Source organism: Mastigoproctus giganteus, chromosome 11 (assembly GCF_048544385.1).
Source record: "Mastigoproctus giganteus isolate SK-2022 chromosome 11, ASM4854438v1, whole genome shotgun sequence".
Classification (NCBI taxonomy): domain Eukaryota; kingdom Metazoa; phylum Arthropoda; class Arachnida; order Uropygi; family Thelyphonidae; genus Mastigoproctus; species Mastigoproctus giganteus.
In genome coordinates this window covers 9,253,096-9,274,069 of record NC_143585.1, presented here as the reverse complement: position 1 = coordinate 9,274,069, position 20,974 = coordinate 9,253,096, and the positions used below count along the sequence as shown (strand labels likewise).

The following is a 20,974-nucleotide window of genomic DNA, read 5'->3' as shown; positions in this document are numbered from 1 at the left end:
CGTCTCTTCATCGCTTTTCATGTGTTTTCATTTCAGATGTTAATATTAATTTTATATGTAGAATATGTAAGTATACGTTGTATGTTTTAATATATGTTTTATGTAATTTTTCCTGTATTAGTTATTTTATGTTAAACTCGTAGCATTGTCGCTGTTATGGGTATTATTGCGTCAGCCAATCATGTAAGCATTCACTGCCTGAAATAAAAATATCAACAAGAAATATTATTATTATTATTATTATTATTATTATTATTATCTGTTTATTTCCATAAGGAAACCACCCCGGGACGGCAAAGTGCCAGGAGGGTGCTAAGTACATATCAGGGTACGAGATACTACGTGCAGTGGGTTACATATACTGAACACGTAGTCTCGTCCCGAAATATTATATACACCTTTTATGTTTAATATATACGGTATTTACACATTAATGATTCTGTACATACATTATACAGCTCATATATTTACAATTCACTAATAATTCCACATATAACTTACATATTAACATAACTGTTACAGAAGGTATATTTTTACAGTCGGCAGATTATTATTGTTCTTAAAGCAGAAAGCTTCACTTTTATTCACAATTCTTTAGTACTTTGCAGCCGATTCATATTTCAGTAAGTCTGTACGAATCCTGGAAGATCTCTTTCCGGTATGCTGCATCCTCACACAGTTTTTCGGCATCTATCTGTAGTGAGTTAAATATTCTCGCTGCATTTGATGGGAAGAATCTTTGCAGGCTACTAAGATTGTTCAGGACTGAACGCAGTGGATAATTTAGTTCTCCGCAACGTCTAGCAGTGGCACGCGGTTTAACTAGAATATTATCCAGGACTGGAGCATCCACTCTGCCTGTGAGCATTTGTGCGAGAGTATGTTCCTGTTAATTGTCCGCTGCATCCAGGGTGTGATGTTAAGGTTTGAGTAGAGAATGGCCCTTGAGATAGTAAAAGGGTGGCCAGCAACTCCGTTAAGCCATCGCAAGAACCAGTACTCGATCCCAAGGACGGACTTATAATGTGAATCTGGAGCTGAAGACCAGATTTGCGAGGCATACATTGCAATTGGCAGGACACACATTAAAACGTACTTGGTCGCTAGCTGAGGATCCCTAATTCCTACCAGTTCCTGCCTAGTAGCCCATAAAGTGGCGAATATTTTTGTCTTCATATGGGCGAAGTGTTGAGCAAAGGTGAGTCTGTCATACCACTTAAGACCCAGGTCCAGGTGAGAGTGCACTTTTTCCACACTAGACCCGTTCACAGAGATTGAGATGTCATTTTTATTCTGCTTGTAACTTATGGTCATTTGGGCAGACTTCTGTGCATTAATACGGAGCCCGATGCAATCCAGGTAGCTCTCAAATTCTCGGATTGTGCTATTTGCCATCTGGCAAATACTTTCTGCTGATTCATGGTCTTTGGAAGTGATGAAGAATTTTACATCGTCAGCATATGTTATAAAATTGTAGTACCGTGCAAGAAACGGCTCCAGGACGGCCGCGAAGGAAGTAGCCGAAAGAACTCCCCCTTGAGGCACTCCTTGCGAGATGGTAAAGCAAGATTGTAGCTTTTGGTGCTTAACAATAAGTTTCCTATGTTCTAGCAGGCTGGTTATTATAGTTAACAGATTTCATCTTACATTAAAATAATTCTTTAAAATCGCAATGAGCGCTGGAATTGAGACGTTGTCGTAGGCTGCGGAGATATCCAAAAAAATAATATCAATTTGCTTTTTCGCATTTAGTGCTTTCTGCACGCGAAAAAGGGTTTCCAGTAAGTTTGTTATTGTTGATCTACCCGAAATAACTGAGTGCAAATGTGGTGGTCTATGGCTGAAGCAGTGTTGATTGATGGTGGGAAGAAGCGCTTTTTCGAATACCTTCTGTAGGGTGCAACTAACAGAAATTGGTCTGTAATCCTTAGCCAATTTTGGGTGTTTAATCTTTGGTATTGGGGTTACAATGTAATTTTTCCAAGCTTGTGGGAAAGCTCCTGACCTGATGATTTTCTGATAGATGTGCAGTAATAGATCTGTTATAAATGGGCTACTTATTTTAAGGATGAACATTGGAAATTTGTCTGGTCCAACAGTGGCCTTATTGGGCAGATCGTTGATTGCTTTCATTACGCTCTCTTTGGTGATTAGTATTTCACTCAATGGAGGTCTTGTTGGTTCTTCTCTTGCCGAATAGTTTCGCTTGTTTAAATCTTTCAGGAATTCCAAAATTTTGTTACCATTATCAGTGTTCTCAATTTGATTCAGTCCATGCAGGTTACTAAAAGTGTTATTAGCCCATTCCTTGAAAATGCATTCTGTCATATTCTCTGTGCTATTTCTATTGCTAGTAATTCTTTTTGCTCGTTTTAATTTGTTATGAATAACACTGCAGTGTGCCTGTCGTTTTGCTTTGATGAAATGTGCTCTTTCTTTCTTATAACGAATGTGATCGGCAGGATGACCCGTTCTTTGCCATTTTCTATACAGTTTTTGCTTCCTGAGGAAACTTGCTTTCAGTTGTGGGTTAAACCATTCTTTTGTTCTCTCAGATATTTTGATTTCTTTTGCTGCTCCTTCCAATGCTGTTTGGTATAGCTTTTTAGTGATCATTTCTAAAGCTTCGTCTACTGGCTTTTCTTGCAGGTCATTCCAGTTGTAACTAGTCAGGTGACTGAGAATGACCTCTGCATTAATATACTTCACGGAGAAAAGATACTTACTTTGCTTTTCCCAGTTCGTGTGGTTACCCTGCATGTATTTGTGTATCTTCAGTGCTGCTTCTATTTCAATTGGATTGTGGTCCGACTTAAATTTTATGCAGTTTTGCGTTAGCCTTATGTCTAAGGAACTATGTACAACAGGTCAAGTTGCTGCATTCCCCTTGTTACTGGTGTCGGAAGCTGCGTTAAGTGCAATGCACCCAATGTAGCATCCAGCTCTTTCTTGGCCTCCCTGTGTTTCGGAAGAGGCAAATTAAAATCTCCCGCTATTATTGTGTCGACTGATGGCTTTAGATTTGCAGCAAGCCAAGCATAGAGTTCGTTTCTTGTCTCCTTTGTGTGCTCAGGTGGGAGGTATATGATGCATATCTGTATTTTCACGTGCTCTTTTGAAAAGGTAACGCAAATCCCTTCAAAATTATTTGAATTGGTTGTTCGTTCTCTTATAGGCTGGTATTTATTTTGATAGCAAATTATAACTCCCCCTCCTCGCCTATCTGTTCTTCCGGTTCCCACACATTTGCAGTTTGCTGCCGCAGTTAGCCGATCTAACTGTTTTCCATTTCCCAACCAGTTTCGATTAGGCAAATGAAATCCAGGTGCTCGTACATCATCATCGTTTGTAGGGTGTGGAGCTTATTTGAGATGCTCCTCACGTTTTGTGCAAACAGGTGGATGTGATGTCCTGCATCCCCAGCTGGGGGTAGTTTTCTTGATTGCTATTGAGCCCGATTCCTTGCATCATTTTTAACCAGTGGTCTGGCCCATCTGTCTCTGTAGGGCTTGACTAAGGTACCTACTGGCCAGGCGCTTACGTCTTGTAGGCGAGTTGCCTTATCTGGTGGACAAGAGATTATAAAGGAGGAGTAAGCTGGGTGTCGTGTTTTCACTTGCTTTACTTCCACAGTTATCCCATGTTCGCCCTCACACATGGCTTTAATATTTTTGGGCTGTGTTGTGGGTCCCAGCCTTGATACAAAAATTTGCTCTCTGGTTGCAACGGAAGTAATGTTGTACATTTCAGAAAACCGTTTGTTTGTTTCTGGTGTGTTACAGGAAGACACATTAATACTTTCTCTGTGAACTGGATTATGTCGTCAGCTGTCCTCGGCAAGACTAGGCATGAACTTTTGGGATGGGCGGGTTTTTCTACCCTCAAAAGTGTTATGCTTTTTAGGTAGCATAGTGATGTGCGCATAAGTGAGTGGGTTTGCAGGAACATGATTTGAGGGGGAAGATGTAACTCTCGCGATCGTACTCTTGGAATACATGGATGCCCCAATCATTTCAGTTGATTCCTGTTGTCCTAATATTTCTGAGACTTCTTTATTTTGGTTTCGACTTTTCCTAGTGGAATGTGTGGAGCCATTTCCTTGTGCTGCCCCTAAAGTTTCACTGGATTTGGTGCTATTGCTTGCGAGGTCCTGCTGCAAACAGACAGTTCCCGGCTGGGCTTGAAATTCACATATTATTTGGCTGTCTTGTAGTTTTGCAATTCGTTCTGATATGTTTTCCCCCGAATTAAATTCTTTTCTTGTCTTCTGTTTCTGATTTTGAATGCTTTCTGTCCTCCTGTACAATCCATGCATACCACTTCTACTTTTCTTTGGGTAGCTCTGCCTCGCATAGCAAGTTTCGTCGGTTACGGGGGCCGCTGAGCCACCTTGTGCAACGAGGACTGATTCAAAGCATCCTAGCTTTTCCTCCAGTCGTTTAAGGGTGTGCAATATTTTACTGTTTTGTTCTTTGAGAAGAAAATTCTCTTCCTGCAGTTCCTGTAGCATTTTATGTACAGGGATGAAATTGCTCGCGAGGTTTTCAGCGTATTCCACAGCATGCATCGAAAAGGGGCTGATACAGTCTGCAAAGATATCCTTTAATTCCGTACGCGAGACATATTCTTTACGGTTCTCCTCCTGCCTTTCATCCGGGCTATGATTGCTCCTCTGTCTAGCGAAAGCCCCTTCAGAGTGCTCGCAGTCTTCCGGGCAAATATCGCATCCCAAGGTTTCAAAAATTGATCCTTCAGGATGGCCCAAGATGAAATTTCCAAGGTCAGTCTGAGAGAGGATTTCTCTTGTTGCTTGTTCAAGGTCATTAATCTGTTCTTTGCATGAATCTTCACAAATGACTTCATTAGGTAATTCTTCATTATTTTTCCCTGTTTGTTGCTTACAAGCGTTACATTCAAACTTGCGTTTTCTAGTTTTATTTAATCTCTTAATATCTACAGAAGTACAATCAGGCTTATTGCAATAGTTTTTGTGACAATTAACGCATTTAATTATGAAGTCATCATTGGTCAGACATATACAGCAAGTAAGCGGCACGGCTGATGCGCTGAAATCTGTCATTCTGAAATGCAAATGGGAGCCGGAATTTCAGTAATTTCGAGGCAGGTAGTCTTTAGTACAACAAGATAGGGCACTTCTATCGTTCGATGACTAGCCTATGAAATATGCAGGTGGAAATGGGGGAGGTTTTAATCCCTAACTTTGTCACAGTTTGACGTTGTCCAGAGCTTAAGTGCCGTATTGCCTTAAGCAGAATATTGCTATGTTCCGCTGCACTGAATCGCTATAAACCAACCGTTCCTTTCAACTATTACACGAAGTATGAATGCTTAAAATCAAGATTAGACATATTACCTGTTCAGGATTCCATTAGTAGACACTATATCCAGATTCCACTTCTCATAAGCTCTCTGTCAATATGCAGTTCATTTATGATTCTTTCAGATTAACTTAGGTATTTGAGTATTTTTAGGAGCACATAATTCAGTAACTCACTGACCTTCGCCTCCTAGCGGCCATCTCAGATCATATAATAAAATCTCAGATCAAATAATAACATTTAGCCTTGATTGGCGCTGTTTCGCTATGAGGTGACGTGTCGAAGAGCATAATAATTACCGACAGAGTTTTTGCGTTATCACAAAAACATGTTTTTGTGATAACGTGAAACAGGTCTTCAATATATAATCGCATAATGTTTATCAAAGGACGTCAGTGTTTACAATTCCGGTGGAGGAAAAGTGCGTAATCATAAAGTAACGATCGATTATTTCATAGTTTCTGAGAATTGTTTTTCCGAATTTAACTGAGAATCCATGCGCTTTGAAACACTTCATTTCTGAAGCCAGTACAGAGATTTGCTCGGAGTAGTTCTGAAAGTTCTTAATCTTACAAGGTAAGATATTTATTTTGACGCGAAAAAGGATTTATTATTTTGACGCGCTCATAAAGCATTGCTCTGTGGATTTAATTAATATTATTATTTATAAAATTGACCGTACGATCGAAAAGCATTGCCAACTTTAGGAAAGAAAACCGTTTTTCATATTTACGTTAAACGATCTGTAATTAATTTTTAATTGTGTTCGATTGATTTATAATTGTTTTCCATTTATTTTAATTATTTTGCGTTAATGTTTTATTTGTTTTAATTTCTGGAGAGTATCATACGGAAGTGTTCTACGTATCATATTGAGATAAATATTTCTTATTCCTTTACAAATATTGTGTGAACTACAGGGGTTCGTAGCATAGCGGCCACGTTATTTTTAGCTCCTGTATTAGAACTATGGATTTATTTCTGGTTAACAGTGCAGTTTTTTAATAAATAGATAATTACAACATGGGAATTGTGTTGGTAAGCATAGTTTTGTGTTATTAGAGCTCTCTTTCGAGTTTCTTCCATTTTCTTCTCACTGCTATTGTTCTTTGGTCACTCAGCTTAGGCGCCATAGCCGAAGCTTTTGGGAGGTGGCCACTCCTTTGCCTGACCACCACAGCCTCTATCCTCGCTAATTTGACTAGGTCTGTTTTCCCCCTTCCGTGACCTTGGACGGGCGTCAAGGTCACGGAAGGGGGAAAACATTCCATCAAGGTCAATTGAAGCTACCAGTTTCAGCGTTTTGTGCCCCCCGTGTTTACTTCCTTCTTACACTTACGCAGTGCCAGCAGTGCTAGTCAAAATAGCAGGTATGCATCGCAAATTTTCACCATCTGCATAAAGATCTGTACAGCACACCCATTTTATGCCAAGATCAGCTACCAGACTGCAAAAATCTGACCTGAAGAGTCTGTTCTCCTGGACTCCGCGAAGATTGAAAAGGTTTCAAGTTAAATTCTTCTTTTGTCTTGGTTCCATAAATTTTAGATATTAAATTTGCTCTACACATATATTTCTGATTTCAGTTAACACGGAGAACAGACTCTTCAGGTCAGAGTGTTTGTCCTCCTCGGAGACTTTTACATCTGCAGGTATCAGCTCAGGTGTTCCTCGAAATGAAAACCCCAATGTACTGATTTATGATGTCCCAAAGGAATTGACACGTGACGAGATACTTGAAAATTTATATAATAAAAATCTTGGCGATTCGGATTTTACATTTGAGGAGGTTAAGAACAGAACTTTCTTTCGTTTCTCAAATAAAGCAAGATCAAATTTATCTGTAAACTGGGCTGTTAGTTTTTCTCCCAAGATTTACAAACAGATAATTACTCTGGAGCACATATTTCTTGCCTGGAGTTCTCATTACACAGACCTTATACTGTTGTGACGAAATGCTTTCACTGCTTGGGATATGGTCACAATTACTCTGGAGCACATATTTCTTGCCTGGAGTTCTCATTACACAGACCTTATACTGTTGTGACGAAATGCTTTCACTGCTTGGGATATGGTCACACCGCTCAGTACGGCACGCACGAGTTTCCCTCTTCCAGTCACTGTGCGCATGGTGGTCATGTGTTTAACGAGTGTCCTAATAAAAACGAAGAGCCATCGTGTATCAATTGCAAGAGAGGAAAACGTGACTTTCACCATTCAGTGAGAGATAGCAACTGTCCTGTCCTGTGTACAAAAAGGCCTTGGAAACAGCACGACTGAGGATTGCTCATGAGTAAAAAACCCAATTCCAGTGTATATAGTGTAAATAATTCCACTGCTGGTGATGTTAATAGTACGAACTTGCCTAGTTCAGTTTAATAAACTGAAATTTATGCAGATCAACGGGCATCATTCTCGAGTTGTTTCGGACGAGATTAGATTAACAGCAGAACAACACTCAATCGACATCATCACTATTCAAGAGCCATATTTTGCTAAAGGGGGAATGGGAGATTGTTTGGTCCACCCGAATAGTCCAACCTGCTCACCAGCAACCAAAGACTTGTATTGTTGTATTAAACGACAAAATTTATGTAACTGTCATTAATGGTCTCTGTCACCAAACTGCAACTTGTATCCTTGTCACATATTCTACCATGATCTTTTATATCAATCCAATATACTGCCCTCCATCTGAAGACTTAAATAACTCATTAAATTATTTAGAATCCACATTGAATTTTCTGGGTCCTCGTAATGTCCTTATTTCAGCGGATGTAAACGCCAAGTCTAAGTTTTGGTTAAGTGCACGCTCAGATGCTCGAGGTCAATTACTGGAAGAATTTATTATTAATAAATTCTTCCAGTAATTGAATAATATGAAGATTTTTAACAGACCTCAACAGTTCACTACGTTCTCCAGCTTCTCCGGAGAATCAAACATTGATATCACTTTTTCAAATCCTTTCTGTAATCTAGCTATCAACGATTGGAGTGTACAGCCTAACTGGACAACAAGTGACCATCGGGCAATTTTTTTTTCTCGGTCTCCTTACCTTCTCGTCCTTCAGATTCGAGTATCTGTGTGCCTGAGTACGTTCGCTTCTCAATTAATAACATTAATTGGGACATATTTGAATATTCTGTAAATGCTGATTTTTCCCAACTGACTAACTCTCATTTTGTCGGCATATCTGTGTCTGAAGCTGCGACACAGATACAAAAAAATTTGATTAATGCATCACATAATTCATCAAGGAAAAAAGGTGTCAATTCCACAACTTGTTCCTGGTGGTCGTCAGAATTATCTTCGCTTCGGAAACAGGTCCACCACACTCGACACACCTATCAGCGCAATCGTCATTTGTCTCAGGCTGATGTTCGCAACTTTTATAATTATTACGTTGATCTCAAGAAACGTTATGTGAAGGCAATTGCTACCAGGAAGAAGGAAACTTGGACAGAATTTGTGTACAACTCTGTTAATGCAGACCAGTGGGGGCTACTTTATAAAATTGTAAGAAATAAATTATTTACACAAGAAGTGTATGGATCAATCATATTTAGTGTCAAACGGCACCAGGAGTTTCCCCCATCTCCGCGTGCTATACATTGTGTGTGTGTGAAACAGAACACTGTCAATGCCAGAGGTTTAAAAATGTATGGATTTTGTACATGTGTAGTGTCGTGTACCGTTGTTCCTCTGGTCATTTAGCCGCTGGGCCCAACATTGTCCACACTCTGCCTCGTGGAGACAGACCAGGTACATCACTATTATAGTTATTTACTCTGGCAGGTCCTTCCACCTAATTTCCTGAGATTTTAGTGGCTTGGACCTAAGAAAAAATAAAATAATAAAATAAATAAATAAAATAATAAAATTAAAAAATAATAATAAAATAATAATAATAATAACTAGATCGTATGTATAGCTTAGCTTAATTTTCATCACTCACCTCATAGTAATCCGCTTAGCTGGTGGAGAGTTTTACCACATACATAGTGGTTATACGATTTTAATAACTTACAGGGATTATGGGTTTAAAACTAAGTTATGGGCTATAAAAAATTTAATAGCCCATAACTTTTAACATTTAACAGTACCTGTACGGAATAACTATTTAAAAATACAATATTTTGTTGTATTTTTAATTTTTAATTTTATTGTATTTTTTATTAATTTTATTGTATTTTTAATTAATTTTATTTTTTGGACTTCGCCCTATATAATCTGTTGTGTATTCGATGATAAAAACACTTATAACTCTTGAAGGTATGTCAATTTAATCGATTTCAATAATTCGGAAAAAGAGAAGTTTTAGAGAAGTTCATATAAAAAATGTAGACTTGAGATCGTCTTTCGTTCAGAGAGAGAGGGGCTGGCTGCATTGTCTATGTTACACTACATATTACAGGTCAATGTTGGAAAAAAATTGAGTTAGGGTTGAATGTGAAAGTGTCTGCAATTCTGCCCAGACACGATAGGATAGAGTATATGATGAGAGCCTTGTCGATCAATTCGGCCCTGGAAAGATTGTACAAGGCTCAAAGGGTAGAATTTTTCTCAGCCTGGTCTGTGCTTGTTAACAGGAGAGATTGCTTCTACAGGGATGGAATACACTTCAATAAAAAGGGTGCAAGAATATTTGATGATTCCATCGAGTCAGTGTTAGGTGGGTTGCAAAACTGCTAGCTTTGGGGGGGAAGACACACAGACCAAAAACGTTAACAGTGGCCGCAGGCGGAGGAAAAAATGATTTTTGCACTGCTTCTATTAGAATGAGCAGCAGCCTGTAAAGCAAGTCAATGCAGATTTACAGGACTGCTGGGAGTCATAGTGGAACAAGCAAATACATGGGCAGTGTTAGGGGAACTAAGAGTAGGAACAGGTGCATGTACACCAATGCTAGGAGAGTAGTTAATAAAATTAATGAGTTTGAAGTGCCAGTCAAGACATCAAAGGCAGATATTTTTGGTTTATCAAAGACTTATTTTCACACAGATATAAGCAGTGCAGAATTGGAATTTGAGGAGTACAATGTGTACAGAAAGGATAGACATGGCAGGAAGGAAGGAGGGGTTATGCCTTTAGTTAAGAAATACATAAAATCTAAGGAAGTGCATCCAATCGATGTTGGTGGACAATGCAGTGTTTCGTCTGTTTGGTGTGAGAGTAGGTGTGTGTTATAGGCCTGATGAATCTGATGCGTATAATGAGCAATTGTGCAGAGAAATAGAGTGGGCGAGTAAATCAGAATGTCTTATAATGGGGGATTTCAACTTTCCAGATATTGACTGGAACTTGTGGGTTGGTCAATCGCAAACTACCAAGAATTTTGTGGATTTATTGGATGATCATTTTTCTACAGCAACATGTTCGAGAGGCAACCAGAGGGAGTAATACTCTTGATCTGATTATCAGTAGTGATTATTGGTGCATTAAGAATTTGCAGATAAAGGAAACACTGGGTGACAGTGATCACAATGTATTGATGTGGGATTTACTTAAAGATGTTACTACCATCAAGGCTAAAGGGAAGGGCTTTTGCTTTCGGAAAGGTGACTACAGAGGTCTCAGCAGATTTGAAATTCTATACAGTGGGATGAACTGATGATCCAACTGTACCAACGTTCAATTCTAAATGGGTAGCCTTCAGGGACTTAATTTTGGAGGGTAACAGGCTTTTTATTCCAACTAAGAAATATTGTTAAAGGTATAGGCCTAAATGGATGTCAGATGAATTGATGAGGCTCATGGCAGAGAAGAAGAATGTATGAGATGCATATAAAGTACCAGGAGACACAGAAGCCTATGGCAGGAATAAAGTAGTCTCTAATCAAATCTCAAAAGAGGTTAGGCAGATTACTTGAAATCTTTGCCAAAGGATGCAAAGAAAAACAGCAATGAATTCTTTATTTAAAATAAACACTAGAAAGAAAGGGATGAATCTGATTGGATCACTTAACATCAATGGGTTGACTATTGATGATATGCTCAGGTAGTTGACACACTTACATTTTTCATCTACATTCACACATGAGGAGTCATTCAATGAGGAAAGTGCCAAACGTTTATCAAACGCTAACAGGGAGCTAAGTGATTTTTTAATAACTGGGAGCAAAGTGGAGGAAAATTTGTTAAAGTTAACCATAAGGAAGGCACCTGTGGTGGACGGGATCTATCCAGTTATATTAAAGGAGGCGGTAAAGGAAGTAAGCAAACCCGTAGCCATAATTATGAGAGCTTCCTTGGACTCAGGGGAGGTACCCATGGTCTGTAGGTGTGAAAATGTATCGACATCATCATCATCACCATCAGCCATTTTCAATCCACTGCAGGATGAAGGCCTCTCCAGAAACTTTCCAGTTACTTCTGTTTTGTGCGATAGCCATCCATTTACTACCCACAAACTCATGAATTTCATCTGTTCAACTCCGTTGTTGTCTTCCAGGTTTTCTCTTAGCTCCTCTTCAGTACTATCCTATTATTTTCTTAGTCCACCTGTCATCATGTCTTCGAGCTATGTGTCCTGCCCAAGACCATTCTACTTCTTTAGTTTTGATAAGAATGTCCTTTACTTGTGTTTGCTGCCTAATCCATGTGTTTCTCATCTAAGTCTGATTCCCAATATAATTCGTTCCATTCTTCGCTGTGTAGAACTCAGCTTCTCTTCCATTCTTCTGGTGAGTGTCGAAGATTCATTTCCATAAGTCATAGTGATGAGTATACATTGGTTGTTCATTATTTTCCGTTTCAGACAAATTGGGATATTGCTCCTCAGTATGTGACTACATTTGCTGAATGCTATCCAACCAAAATTTATTCTTCTTTTGACTTCCACCCATTTATCATTATTACAGCTAATGACTTGTCTCAGATAAGTATATGACTCCACCTTTTCAATTACTGCTCCTTCAATCGTTATATTCCTTTCTGTGGCATACTTGTTTATCATTACTTTTGTTTTAGCCTTATTCATCTTTAGTCCAAAATCCTTACTAACTCTACATAACTGATTAAGATTTTCCTCTAATTCTTTGGGATCGTAGCTAATGATCACTATGCCATCTGCAAATCGTAAATGGTTCAGGTACTCTCCATTCATATTGACTCCTTTCTGAGACAAGTCTAATCTTCTGAAAGCTTCCTCAAGGGCAGCAGTACACAACGTCGGAGATATTGTCTCCTTGTCGAACTCCTTTCTCAATTTTAAATTTATCAGTTTTGTCTAGTCTAATAAAGGAGATAGCATTCTTATATATTTTCTTCAAAATCCTAATATGTGGGATATCTATGCCTTATCTTTCCAGTGCCCGAAACATTGCCTTATGCAGTATGGAGTCAAATGCTTTTTCATAATCCACAAATGCCAGGCATAATGGTGTTTTATATTCATTCGCTTTCTCCATTAGCTCTGATATTACGTGAAGGTGATTCGTAGTTGAGAATCCTGTCAAAAGCCAGCTTGCCCTTTCAGTTGATTCTCATCAAGTATTCTTTCTAATCTGTTAGTAATGACCCTTGTGAACAATGTATAGATGTGGAGTAACAAGCTAATTGGTCTATAATTTCCAATTTCTGATTTATCTCTTTTTTATGAAGCAAAACTATGATTGCACTGTTCCACTCCTTAAGCGCCACACCTTTTCTAATGCATTTTGTGACGAGTCTTGACAGTTTTTGTGTCATGTCTCTTCTTCAAGCCTGCAGTAACTTCATCTTCTCCGGAGCTTTCTGATTCATTATCTTCAACGCATGTTCTACATCATCAAGAAGGATATCAGGTATGTTGTATGTGTTACTAATTTGCGATCCAACTTCTCCATTGCTGGCATCATTCCCTCATTCCTTGTATAACTCTTTATAGTCGTATTCTTCTATTTAGGTTATGCCTTCTCTGCTATTTATAAGTACACCATCGCTGTTCTTCACTTTCAGTATCATTTGTCTTTCTGTATCACTGCTCATGACTGCTGATTTAAATCCTTTGTTTTCCCTTAATGCTTTTTCTAATTTTCTTGTGTTAAATTTTCTTATGTCCTCTCTCAGTCTCTTTCTAATGTTTTTGCATAACTCAGTATACTCAATTTTCTCCTTGTCAGCGTTTTTCTTGCTCTTCATTTGTCGTCTTCGGTTTATCATGACAGTGTTTCTTGACTGATTTTTTCATTTTTTGGATTTCTTTTTACCTATAGGTTTCTTGGGCTTTATCATTTTCAGAATGTTGTAATATTCCTCGTCGATATCTTGGTCCTGAACAGTCTGCAGAAGCTCAAACTTGTTCTTAAGTTCCAGTACATGCTGATTTTCTCCTCTTCTGTTATCTCAAAGAACTTTGTATTATTTACTCGAGTCAGTTTTTTCCTTTCCTTTCCTACATCTATATCAAGTGTACATCTTACCATTCTGTGATCACTTCCAACATTTACCTTATTCAGGACGGTAACATCATTCACAATATATCTTCTGTTAGTGAGGATGAAGTCGATTTCATTAGTAGTTAATCCAATTGGACTCTTCCATGTCCACTTTCTGTTCACCCTTTTCTTGAAAAAAGTGTTCATTACTGACAATCCTTGAGATTCTGAAAATTCCACAAGTCTTTCACATCTTTCATTTCTTTCACCAATTCCAAAATTTCTTATAATTCCCCTTTCTACACTGTTTTGTCTTTTTCCAACCTTAGCATTGAAGTCCCCATAATAATAGTATAGTGGGTTTTCTGCTCATCTAGAAGACTCTCAATTTCGGTGTACATTTCTTCAACCGCTTCATCATCATGGCTCGATGTTGGTGCATAAATCATTATAATCTTTAGCTTGTACCTCTTAGAAATCTTGAGTATTAGTCTTGACACCCTTGGTGATGTACTTTTGAATTCCAAAATGTTGTTTTTAAAATCTTTATGGACCAGAAAGCCAACTCCACCTTCACTCCTTTCATTGTTTCCATTGGTGTACAGCAGATATACACTTGATAAACTTATAAGTGATTAATTTCTTCTTCTTCTTGTTTCAGCCAAACCGATGATATTTCATTTCACATTTTCTAATTCGTTTTCCAGCTCTAGTATCCTGTCTTCACCGATGAGCGATCTTACGTTGTAACAGGCCAAGTACAGTTACCCAGAGATTCTTAGCACCCTCTGCTTCCATTCTGATCTTGTCGCTGCTGTAAGAGGGGGGGGGGAGTGAAAGCCGGTGGGGACTGAGGGCCATCTGTTTCGATATGCTGTCATATGCTGGAGGGGTTGGTCTTTTCCTCTTCACGCTGACCAGGCGTCTTGAAGAGAACCACTCTACACGTTCGTTGCCACCTAAGTGACATAACAATCGAGAAGTTGTGCATGAGTGGATTTTAGGGAGGCAGGTCAACCGGACTTCTTCTAAATCTTCTGAAATAGAAAGATATTGGATCCATCAGAGTTTTAGACTGAGTGTTTGATAACACACAGAATGCCTGTTCCCCTCTCAGCAAATGTATCACCAATCCACAAAGGGAGCACAAAGGGTGACACAAATAACTATAGACCTGTTAATTTAACTTGTGTTCCGGGGAAAATAGTGGAATCACTGGTTAAAGAAGCATCCCAGGATCATCTAGACACGGCTGCAGTAATAGTTAAGACAGAGTGGGTTTGTTAAAAGGAGGTCTTGTCTAACCAATTTGATTGGATACTATGATGAGGTCACAAAGGAACTGAATGCCATAAATTATTTTGATGTCATATACAGTACTTCGATTTCAGGAAAGCTTTTGTTACTGTTGCACATGGAAGACTGCTGTACAAATTGGAGAGGTATGACATTAAGGGTAAGTTGCTACAATTAATAAAGGGATGATTGGTGGGTGACGACAGAGACTGGTTATCAATTCACAATGATCTTTATGGACTAATGTTATTATTAGAATCCCCCATGGTTCGGTGTTGGGCCCACTGTTGTTTCCGGTATTTATCAATGATTTAAGTTTAATGTCCTTTAATGTCCAAGTTTGCAGATGATACAAAGGTTGGCATGGTTGTTAACGACAGTATGCTACTCCAACTGGACCTAGATAAGCTGGGAAAATGTACTAAGAAGTGGCAACTGAAGTTTAACATTGACAAATGCAAAGTACTGCATATGGGTAGCGATAACCGAAGAGAAACGTACCAACTGTGTGGTACTACACTCAGGGAAGTGGAAAGTGAAAAAAACCTGGGGTAATTGTGCAGTCAAATATGAAGTTCTCTGAGCAGTGCAGATGGGCTGCTAGGGCAGGTCATGGAGTCTTGTCAATAATATACAGGAATTTTGCTAGCCGGGACAGGGAGGTGATTATCCCGTTAATCAAGGCAATGGTCAGGTTACACCTAGAATACTGTGTACAGAGGCCTCATTTTAGGAAGGGTGTACAGTTGCTAGAACGAATACAAAGAAGGGCAACAAAATTGGAGAGGGGGAACAAAGGAGTGTTCTTACCGAGAAAGGCTTAAGTTCTGCAATAGCAGCGCGCGGAGACTAGGCACCTGCGAGGTGATCTGATTGAGGTGTATAAGACCCTGAATGGGTTGAGCAAGCTGAATGCTGATGGGATTTTTCCTCTCGCTTAGGCTAATAATGGAAGGGGGCACAGTATCAAATTGAAGAAAGATAGTTGTAGAATAGATGTTCGGAAATTTGCCTTTAGTCAGCGGGAAGTTAATTGGTGGAACAGGCTTCCACCTTTTGTTGTGGAAGCTAATAGCCTAAATAGACATTTTCTTAAAGTTCCGTAACCCACCCAAATTCATTCCCCCTCAAATCCTCACTTCTTCTATGCCCCTCTCTCTCTCTCTCTCTCTCTTTTTTTTTTTAAACTGTTACCTTATTTACTTATTTTTATTTTTGTTTGTTATTTTTATTTTTTATTATTTTTTAAAATTTATATTTATATATATATTTTTATTTTTGTTTGTTATTTTTATTTTTTATTATTTTTTTAAATTTATATTTATATATATATTTTTATTTATTTTTTTTTTATTATTTTTTATTATATATTTTTATTTATTTATTTTATTTATTATTTTTTATTATATATTTTTATTTATTATTTTTATTATTATTTATTTATTATTATTATTATTTATTTTTATTTAATTATTTATTATTATTTTTTATTTATTTATATATTTTTTTACTTATTTTTTATTTATTTTTATTTATTATTTATTTATTATTGTTATTTATTTATTTATTTTTATTTTATTTATTTATTTTTTGGTCTCCGTCCGGAAACTCCGGCAACCCTGGCGGAGGCCAGCCAGAGTATAATGGGCAGCCTGGATCACCTCCAAGTGGTGGTGGTGGTGGTGGCGGGCAACGTGGGGTTCCCTCAGGGGCCTTGTGGCTAAGCAGCCAGACACAGAACAACAGAACACAGCACTATTCTGTCACAAACCAGACACCACACTTTTTCTGTCTTTTACAGAGATTCTGTCAATTCTTCACAGAGTACCATTGTCCAGATGTGGGAAACCACCGGTGGCGCCTTCCACAAAACACTATGCCACTATGTACACAGCATTGGTATAGACAATTCATTAATATTTTTAAGAACACTGAATTTAAGATTGTTGCGTTGCACAATCCATGAGTAAACTCCATGCAGTCTTGAAAAATAGGGCGATTGGTGTAGTTCCAACCATGGAAGCTCACAAGTTTTTTACAATATTCCTTGTGGTGGGTGCAATTCTGCTTATTTTGGCTCCACCCAAAATTCACTTTCGATAAGGATACAGCAGCGTGCAGCATCGATTAGGACAGGAAGGACAGCTGCCTCGGAGCTTGCGTTTCATGCGATAATTGATGGGCACGTGTTCCTTAATCGAAATTCATTAATACACAGCAGGAATATTTAAATTATTAATTGCTGAAACATTAAAAATGAGATTAAATGTTGACACTATAAGCAGACCTTATAGTATTTTGGACTGGTGAACGCTTACGTGTGTAAGACACAAAGTCTTACAAGTTAAATTAAATATCAATATAATTAAAGAAAGAACGCTAGATAGAGTGATATTGTAAACCTTACAAGAAAACACTTAAGGTCACAAATATTTAAGATAGTGAGTCTCACGGTAATAAAATTGAATCAAGTGGAGTTAGTACTTAATATAGCGGCGAATGTACCATGAGGATAGGCATTAGAGAGACATATGATCTAAGCCCACTCCCTAAAAGCAAGCGAAGATAGCGAGACGGAACAGTGGGCAGTCAGTGGATGGAGTGGCAGGGGACGGAGTGCTCCAGAAGTTACAGTAGGGGTACCAGCGGGGAGCGGTCCTAGTTTACCGTTAACAGAGCGGGCATGGTCATTTTGTAATGGGGCGTGGCGGGTCAAGTAAATGGACCAGATTTTTTCTGGATGGTTCTGGAGAGATGCTGAGCTGACAGAATTTCCGGTCATCTTACTAGAAAGATCGAGAAATTTCTGGAAAGCGGAAGTCTTCTCGACACCGGAAGGAGCTCGACCTTTTTCCTATTGCACGTCACTTGAAATAGGCAAATCAGAATGGAGATGATGAAGGGAAGATAGAAATGATTGGTTGAGGAAAGGAGGGCGTTACGAAATTTTGAGAAATAAAAAGGGAAGAGCGCGCGAAAATAGGGGAGAGGAAAAAGGGTGATGAAATTTTTTTTGGAAGAGTGGTGATGAAAGTTTTTTCGGAGTTGTAGGCTCGGGAAACAGTCCCCAGAAATGATTCACCAGTAGGACTAATAGTCTGATAGTCTACAGAGAGAAATAGAATAAAGGAAAGCGACTCCTATTGAATGAACTGGCACAGCGAAGGAAGGATCATTCCTGACACGTGGAATGATCGGCGAAGTGGATAGTACCACTGGCAGATGTTAGCAGTCCCGAAGCTGAAGGAGAGCGGTCTCAGACTGATGGTGGACTTCGATGCAGAGCAGAAAGTCACAGGCCAAACATTGTGTTAGCGGGAGGATTCAAATCCCCAGAAGTAAGTGTTCAAACAGCTTATGTACCTCTATTTATTGGTAAAGGACTGTAGGGAGGATTCTTCTTCTTCTTCTTCTTCTTCTTTGGTCCTTAGCTGGCAGCTGGGGGAGGCGGTTGGCCACGCAACCAGTATGCTGCTGTAGGTGCCGCAGGGTTTCGGACTTGCTCTGTGATGTTCTTCCATACCTTACGATCCATGGCTTCAGTCCTGGCCTGGTTAAGGTCGAGACGTCGGCTCTTCAAGTCATCTTCCACTTGCTTGGCCCACGTTTTCCTAGGCGCGGTCCGTTGGATGCTCCATTGGGTGGGTCGTTGTCTCCAAAGGAGTGTGGATGGTATTCTGTTCGTGCCCATTCTACATACGTGGCCAAACCATCTGAGCCTTCGCTTCTGGATTTGGTCGGCAATGGTTGGTTGCTGTTGGCATCTGGCGCGGATGGTATCATTAGTGATGCGGTCGCGAAGAGAGATGCCCAAGATCTGCCGCAGGCATCGCATTTGGAATACCTCAAGTTTGTTCAAATCTAACTTGAGACAAATCCATGTTTCCGATCCGTAAAGAAGAATGGGCAGGATCAAAGTCCGGAAGAGTCGGATTTTAGTCTTTGTGGAAATGTTGGTCCTCTTCCACAGACACCATTTGAGCGAGGCGAACGCAGTGGCCGCCTGTCCAATTCTGCTGTGGATTTCCATGGTGGATGCAACTTTCTTCTCCTGGACCAGCGACCCAAGGTATTTAAAGTCCTGCACTTGCTCGATCTGGACGCCTTCGAGATAGATGGTGGCTTGCGACCCATCTGTTGTCAGGGCCTTTGTCTTACCAGCATTGATCTTCAAACCGTATGGCCGGGCAATGCGGGCAATGTCATAGAGGATGTCCGTGGCTTCAGCGTCGTTACCGGCAAGGATAGCACTATCATCAGCAAACATCAGGTCAGTCACATAGTGATCCTTGTCATATTGTATGCCCTGTCTGTTTCTGAATGCTTGCCTCATAATGGCGTCGACCACGATGTTGAAAAGCAACGGGGAGGCTACATCCCCTTGGCGGACTCCAGTTTGGATGGTAAATTCCTCAGATAAATCGTTCTGGATGCGCACCTGGCTGGTTAAACCGTTGTATGCAGTTTGGAGGAGTGTGATGACTTTTCTAGGTACATGTTCAACCTCTAGTAGTTTCCATAAGGCAGGCCGGTGAACACAGTCGAAAGCAGACTTAAAGTCAATGAAAACAATGACGGTTCGCTGTCCACACCGGATCCTCTCCTCCATCAGCTGACGGATGGCAAAGATTTGATCACAGCATCCTCGCCCAGGTCTAAATCCTGCCTGTTCTTCTCGACTGGTTTTCTCGCGATGTTTTTGCAGTCTTGACTGGATGATCTTCATAAAGACTTTTCCGATGATGGAAAGGAGGCTGATGCCACGGTAGTTCTTGCAGTCCCGGTTATCACCTTTCTTGTGGATCGGTACGATAATGGCTTTCCTCCATGTTAACGGAATTTGTTCAGTGCACCAGATGGTTTTGAGGAGTGAGTGTAGTCGGCGAAGCAGTACATCTCCCCCGGCTTTGATCGCTTCTGTGGTGACTTGGTCCACTCCTGGTGCCCTGCCATTCTTCAGGGATTGTATGGCTGCTTTCACTTCTTCTACTGTAGGCTCAACATCGACCATGGAGACCTCAGGGGGGTCGATCGAGAGTGCTGTTGCTGGCGGTCCCTGAGGTGGGTCGTGATTATACAAAGCTTTGAAGAATTCACTCCACCGTTGCAGGCGTTCGGATGGTGATCGCACGAAGGTCCCATCAGCATTCTTGATGTTGTCACTAGTCAATTTGGTCTTTCCACTCAGACATCTGAGGGTGCGGTAGAGAGTGCGGTACTCGTTTTTGGATGCCGCCACTTCAAGATCGTCTGCCACTTGGTTCCAGTATGCTTCTCTTTCTGCTGTCATTCTTTGTCGGACTTCTCGGTTTAGCTGCCGGTACCGTTCAAAGTCGACCAACTTTGCCTGTTTCCGTTCGTCCACGAGGTCGAGGCACTCGTCTGATATCCATGGTTGTGTTCGACGTCGGGCAGGTGGACATAGGGGCTTGGCACATTCCAGGATGGCATCAGAGATCTGCTTTTCTTCTTCATTTATATCCTCGGGCACAGCCAGCATCTCGAAGCGGTTGGATAGGGGGATCTGATATGCCTGTTTGTTGGCAGCATTCATTAGCTGCCTCCAGTCCAGCTTGGCTGACCGAGATGATCTTTTTGCATGCCGTAATTTGAGCTGCACCTTAGCCCGGATGAGGTAGTGATCAGATCCGCAATCAGGTCCCCTCATGGCACGAACGTCCATGAGTGATGAGCGAAATCTGGCATTGATCAAAATGTAGTCAAGGATTGCTGAGTCCTTGCCAGATGGATTTCGCCATGTAAGTTGATGTTTTTGAGGGTGCTGGAAATGGCTGTTTCCAATGATCAGGTTGTTAGATGCGGCAAAGGACAACAAACGTAAGCCGTTGTCATTGATCTTCCCATGGCCAAACTTGCCCATTGTTGTTTCCCAACCAGATCTGTCCACGCCAATATGGGCATTAAAGTCCCCTGCGAGGATGATCACTTCTGTCTGCGGAATTGAATCCAGCGTATGTTGG

At 40.1% G+C, this 20,974-nt stretch overlaps 1 protein-coding gene across 1 annotated transcript in view; it reads left to right on the top strand.

Annotated features, from left to right (window-relative positions):
• Window positions 1-5,749: 5,749 nt before the first annotated feature.
• LOC150077692 (clavesin-2-like) overlaps window positions 5,750-20,974 on the top strand; it is a 105,016-nt gene continuing 89,791 nt past the window's right edge. Inside the window, exon 1 of the mRNA XM_090385410.1 lies at window positions 5,750-5,915. The gene's annotated coding sequence lies outside the window, so the exon portion shown is untranslated. The remainder of the gene's footprint in view (window positions 5,916-20,974) is intronic.